Source organism: Lichenostomus cassidix, chromosome 4A (assembly GCF_008360975.1).
Source record: "Lichenostomus cassidix isolate B80296 chromosome 4A, HeHo_3.0, whole genome shotgun sequence".
NCBI classification, from domain to species: Eukaryota; Metazoa; Chordata; class Aves; order Passeriformes; family Meliphagidae; genus Lichenostomus; species Lichenostomus cassidix.
Window position 1 is genome coordinate 7,678,072 of NC_139485.1, and position 6,000 is coordinate 7,684,071.

At 49.1% G+C, this 6,000-nt stretch overlaps 1 protein-coding gene across 1 annotated transcript in view; it reads right to left on the reverse strand.

Annotated features, from left to right (window-relative positions):
• The window catches only part of PAK3 (p21 (RAC1) activated kinase 3), a 125,292-nt gene extending 121,363 nt beyond the window's left edge, over nucleotides 1–3,929 (reverse strand). The window contains exon 1 of the mRNA XM_085060351.1: nucleotides 3,750–3,929. The gene's annotated coding sequence lies outside the window, so the exon portion shown is untranslated. The remainder of the gene's footprint in view (nucleotides 1–3,749) is intronic.
• Between the last annotated feature and the right edge of the window lie 2,071 nt (nucleotides 3,930–6,000).

Below are 6,000 nucleotides of genomic sequence, written 5' to 3' on the forward strand. Positions count from 1 at the left end.
GAGGACATTATCCATTATTTCACCTACAAAGGTGGTTTTATCTCCTACACAGTTTAATTTCCATTTTGCTTTGGCTGATATGTATTCATAGAATCACAGAACCACAGAATATCCTGAGCTGAAAGGAACCCACACGGATCATCAAGTCCAACTCCTGACCCTGCCCAGGACAACCCCAGTAATCACACTGCTGCCTAGAAAATACCCACTAGGGCCAGCACCCACCCTGGAGAGCTCTACACTCAGAAACCTCCCCCAGTGCACTTCATCATCCACCATGGTCTCAGTGTGTCCAGGCAGATTCTATACATACCCTGCTGTGCTCAACAGACCTGTGACAACAGCCCATTGGTTCCATAGTGAAACCTTCTAGAATGTGATGCGCTGAAAGAAAGATTACTGGGGACTTTTCAAAAGAAATAATCCTACAGGATCTCAAAATGTATCTTATGGTATACGAAGGTATAAGGCTTCAACTAGGAGGACGATTTCAAGGCACTCAATCTTAAGAGAGCACTGGGAGAGACTGGGAGTACTTACATATACCGAAATAGTTATGGTCTGATGATTTAAAGTGATATCTATTGATGCCCAAAGGTATTTTTGGGCCCATACTTTCTTCACTGACTGACTGTTTTCATGTAGTTGTTTGCCAACTACTGACAATCTGTTTAGAAATATCAGGGAACATGAAATCTGGAGGTGTATCAGTGTGTGAGCGTCCACTCCAAAACCCCTGTGAAAATAACCTTCAGGGATGGCAATTGGCCAGAGACACACTTTGAAGCCAGCTAAGATAAGAATAAATATTTATGGCAGCTAAGGATTTTGTATTTAATACCATTCTGCTAATGCAGATAAATATTCAGATTTCCCTGGCTTCTGAGAGTAAACCCAGTTTAAAACAGAAATCCACACAACAGCATTCAAATAACATTGCAACTGCTTGTAAGGCTTTTGGGGGACATGTTACCCTAGTTTTTACTGACCAAGATGAAATCTCAGCAATTTAAATGTCTAAACCAGACAACAGATGCAGAAATACTCATGCTCTGGATCACTACTGCTGATGGCAGAGGGATAGCTCTACCTGTACCATACTGTTCAGCATTATGCTGTACTTCCACCCTTCATGACTGTACTTTGTTAGCAGGTAAAGCACCTCTCCCTTATTTTGACATCTTTGTAATGAACAATATAATCCAAGGTTAATATTTTACTCCTTTTACTCCTACCCACCTGTCTCTGTGCTAAGGAAAATGTTTATATTTATATATATATTTGCTTAGATTTGTATAAGCTCACAGCTGAGCGTAACTGACTGTGAAGATTACCTTCACAAGACTCAGTTTACATGAAAGATACATGAAAGATAACAGTTGAGTTAGACCTAACCATGCTATTGTAGCTGTCAACCATGTTACAGCAGCAGATCTACATAACCACCTAACCAGGTAGGGCTTTCCTCTCTAGCCAAGCAAGAAGCCAGAAGTTGCATCCTGTCCCCACCAGAAATTCAAGTCACATCACAGGCTGAAGGGACCTCAGAAGAAGTTATTCAAAGGGAAGCAGAATCAAAGAAAATTATTTCCCTTCCTCTGAAGATTCACAAGCAAAACAGTAACTGTGTTCTACAGCCCACTGTTAAAACTCTTTGCAACTAATCACACCAGGAGACACTTGCATCCCAGCTGGATGCTATGTGAGGCTGTGACTGCAGGACCACTGAGAAGTCACTCCATTTTCCCACAGCTTAATTCACATGCTCCAGAACATGAACTTTTAACTGTTTTCAACACACCTTCAGACTTCATAAAAGGAAATGAGCAAGGTGACAGATGGACCAGTTTTTATTTTTTCCACGGAACAGCTCTCAGACTGCATTAGCTCAGTGCTTCTCATTCCTTCTGTGCCATACCTTCATTTCTGGATATCTCTCTAGACTGAACACTCGTGCTTTCTCTTCCCTCTTGTGACTGTAGTTCCTGTAAAAGGTTCAGAAAGGAGGGCAAGTAGTTCCTAAACAATTCCAGCTGTCATACTTCTAGCTGAACAAAAAGGGGCAAGAGGAATGGAATTGGAAGTGCAGGCACAAGGCAGTGAGAGGCCAGGGTTTTTTCCCCAGTCTTTCACTAGTCTTCAGCAAATCACTTCCCTTATATGTTGCTATACACTAAAGTAATATTAAATTGTGCAGGCTTCTGGCAGGATTTCCAAAGTACTATACTCAGCTACCAGTATACAGATTTGAGGCATCAAAGCACTCTTGAACTCAAGGTGTCCAGCTCTCTTAGACATCAAACACAAATTCAAAAAGAATGAAGACAAATATAAACAAAATCAGCACATTTATGATTTTTAGTTAGGAGGCTAACTTCAACATCAAAGCTATTAGAATAGCCCTGCCCATTCAGCTTGTCAGCCTCTCTGCCTTTTAAAAGTATACAAGAGATCACAGCAGTCAATACACTTACTTTCTCAGTTAATACATACTTATCCTAACCAGAATCTTTGCATGATACTGGCAATTCTCACTCTGATAAGAATGACGTGAAGGCACACAGACTACAGGTTTCACCTTTGTGAAGAAAATTATTTACATGTGGGGGTGCAATCGTTCATTAGAGCAGTTACTTTTTTAAAAAGAATGGAAAAAGAGTATTCCAGCAGCCAATAAGTCATCCCTACTGGGACTGCTCTCAGTGTTAGAGACTTTGCTGCAACAAAGTTTTTACAGGACCCCAGTGGTCACTATCACTTGCTGGACAGAGTATGCCTAGTCGGCCAAGAGAGACAACATGAATGCTGCACCGAAGTGACAGTAACAGGACAGAGGGGAGCTCTGTAGCTGACCCAAGGGGGGGGGTGGCTAATTTAACCTTCTGTCTTGTTTCAGTAGAAGTCCACAGCGCTCATCTCCACTTCTACTATTGTATTTACCATTACCATTTTCTTCGACTGCTCAGCCAGTTGATGGTGATCCCTTAAACTAGGGCATCAGATCCAAACTGGGAATGGCTAGACAGGCAGACGGATTATGTCACTGGCAAGATGAGGAGTTTTAGGCTGTGACTGACTTCCAAAGGTGGCCCATTCCAATTACCATCTTCCTGTGAGTCTGGAAGTGACTCATGTGAAAACACTCAAGACCATCCTGCTGGGCCTCCAGATTAAAAATAACAAGACAAAAGTTGGGAAATGTTTAATATGTGAAAAACAATTCATCTTAAGATATCTGAACGGCAAGTCACTGAAGGTGCATCTGGCATGGAAAGGTGCGTCTCTGGCCCTCACTTGGTGCAGCAGGCAGGCAGCCTGGCTCGCCGGTGGCTCACACGAGGAGCCTGCAGAGCCCTTGGCCTCCCCTGCTGCCCCCGCAGGCTCCCTGCGCCTGCCGGCAGCACGGCACCCCCTTCCCGCAGCACCCGGGCCCAACCAGCACCGCCAGGCACATGCCACAGCCTTCTCCATGGAGCCTCAAACTAACCAGAACCCCCCGCCAGAAGAGACGGTTCAGGGCGGTTAGAAGGCACAGATTTGGGAAGTAAGAAAGAGAGCCGGGTGCTGACAAAGAGCTCGGGGCTCTCCCCAGCCCCCCGCAAGCCGCAGCCCCGCACGGATCCCCGGCTGGGCTTTGTTGCCGCGGCGGGCTGGCTGCAGGGGTCCGCGGGCTGCCAGGAGCCCGCCCAGCCCCTCCGCCCAGGGCACAGCCGTGCCGGGCACGCAAGGTACAAAGGCAAAGCACAGACCTTCTCCCTGGCCTCTCCGCGGGGAGGCTGCGCCTGTCCTGCCGGCCGCGGCCGCGGTGCCGGCGGGGAGCTGGGGCCGCCGCGGTGCCTCACCGGCTCCACATCGATCCGCCCGCCGGCAGCCTCGCTGCTCTGCTCTCCACTCCCTCCTTCCAGGGGCACAAAAACGGGGCTGGGGGGGGAACCCTTTCTATTATTATTATTCTAATATATTCTGGGGGCTTGTGGTTCCTGCAGCCAGGCGGAAGTGAACCCGCTTTCGCCCCCCTCCTCCTTCCGCGATGCTCCGGGGCTGGATGCGGGCAGCCCCCGCAGCCCGGGCTCCGCTCCCCGGGCCCGGCTGCCCGCAGCCCCCGGGCGGCAGCGGCGTCCCGGTCCCTTGGTCCCCGGGCGGGGTGAGGAGGCGGTGCCGTCCCCGAGAAGCAGAGATTACTTAGGAGGCAAAAATTTTCTCCACGCCAGTGATGAGCGGGCTGCCCGGTGTCCGCAGAGCCGGGGCGGGCGCGGCGGTGCTCCGTGCGCTCGGCGGCCCCAGAGCCCGCTGAAGGCAGCGGTGCCCTCGGTGACGCGCGGTCACAGCACCAGAGGAAAGGCTATAGAATGCGGCGAAATGCAAAGGTGTCCGCTGGCTCCGTAGTGACATCCCGTGGTGCGGGGACACTACTGCCGATGGCCGGCTGAGCCCGGAGCTTACCCAGGCCCCCGGAGCTTTGCGGGGTTCCGCGCTGCCCGCGGGCTCCGTCCGGAGCAGCAGCGCACCCAGCCGGAGTAGCGCCGGGGGGTTCCTGCAGGGACCCCAATCCCCACCCGGGGCTGGTTTTAAACCAGCCCTCTGCCGTGTGCTGCTGCAGAGCTGCGCTGCTCTCGGGCACTGTGGACATTTGTGCCTTAGAAACGTGTCGCATCTTCCACAGAGCGCCAGAGAGCAGCGAGGGCTCCGAGCTGAACTGTGCCGCTGGCCTCGTGCCTAGGCTGAGGAGTAGAAGGAGAGACACCAAATGCACATCTATCTTACTAAGGCAAATGTTAATTTCTTAATTCAGCATGTGCCATCATGTTGAATCAGACTTGCAGAACATCTACCCTAGCCAAAAGGCACAGTAGAGATGGAGTGGTGAAACCCTGTCCCTCTCTAAGCCTTAGCTACTCTAGAGAATTCTCCTATCCACCTTCCCTGTCACACAGCACAATGGGATGCTCCGATGGCCTGTGGCAGAAAAGGCAAGAAGAGAAAAGACAGTGGACATCAAAACACCTCAACCTATTCATATACTGGAGGAAAGCATGAAATCAGCAGGCACAGCTGAGCTGAATGGATTACAGCTTACAGGATGCTACTAGTAATGAGGACTTGGTAGCATCAACCTACAAATGTCTCCACAGCCCCTGGCAAGCTTGATAAGATTCATGCCACCATATTTATGAAGCTCAGATTGCCCAGACCAGAAAGGCTAAGGCTAGCATGGGCAGGCCTGAACAGGTAACAACTGAAACTCCTGGTACTTGTTTCTTGGCATGTGGGTGCAGGTGGTAGAAGGGTTGTAAAAGGCTCTTCTAAACCCTACTGCAGGAGTAACTCACATCAGATGATGCACATGTTCCCAAGAAACGACTGGGATACTCTTTACAGAGATCTCTCTTGTCCCCAGAAGCCAACTGCTCTCAACATCGTGGTAGAACTTAAACTCTGTAGAATTCTGTCTTTTGGGAGCAGTGAAATGGCCAATGATGCTGATATCTCTTTGGTCTGGTGGCTTGTTTAGGACCTGCCATTCTGGACTGTGCAGATTCATCTCTGTGCTCAGTTTTGTGTTAAACATTTTCTTCACATCCCAAGAGCTGCACAGTTGCTTAGTCAGCTGCTACATCTGTCTCACAGCCTTAGGGTGTCTGTGTCCTCCACACTGCCAGTGGATGGCTGAACAACCATGTCAGCAGAAATGCCCTCTTCCAGGTGGAACTGGCCAGAAGATTGCACTTCATCCTAAGGAGTGCACACTTGGACACTGGTGCATAAATTGTGTCTTGCAGCTTAATTACTGCAATTCTCTTTGCTTTGAAATAAACCACAGTGAATGTAAAATACAGCAGGTGTCTGCTTAGCAAAAAAGAGCAGTGTGGTGCTTTGCTCACCCTAGATTCTTACTAAGGGCAGACTTTGGTCTTCTTTTCTGATATTTAAAGACCTTCATAATCTTCCACAGCCAGCTCCTGCTGGAGCACTGCTACCATTGACCAAGGGGTAAGAAAA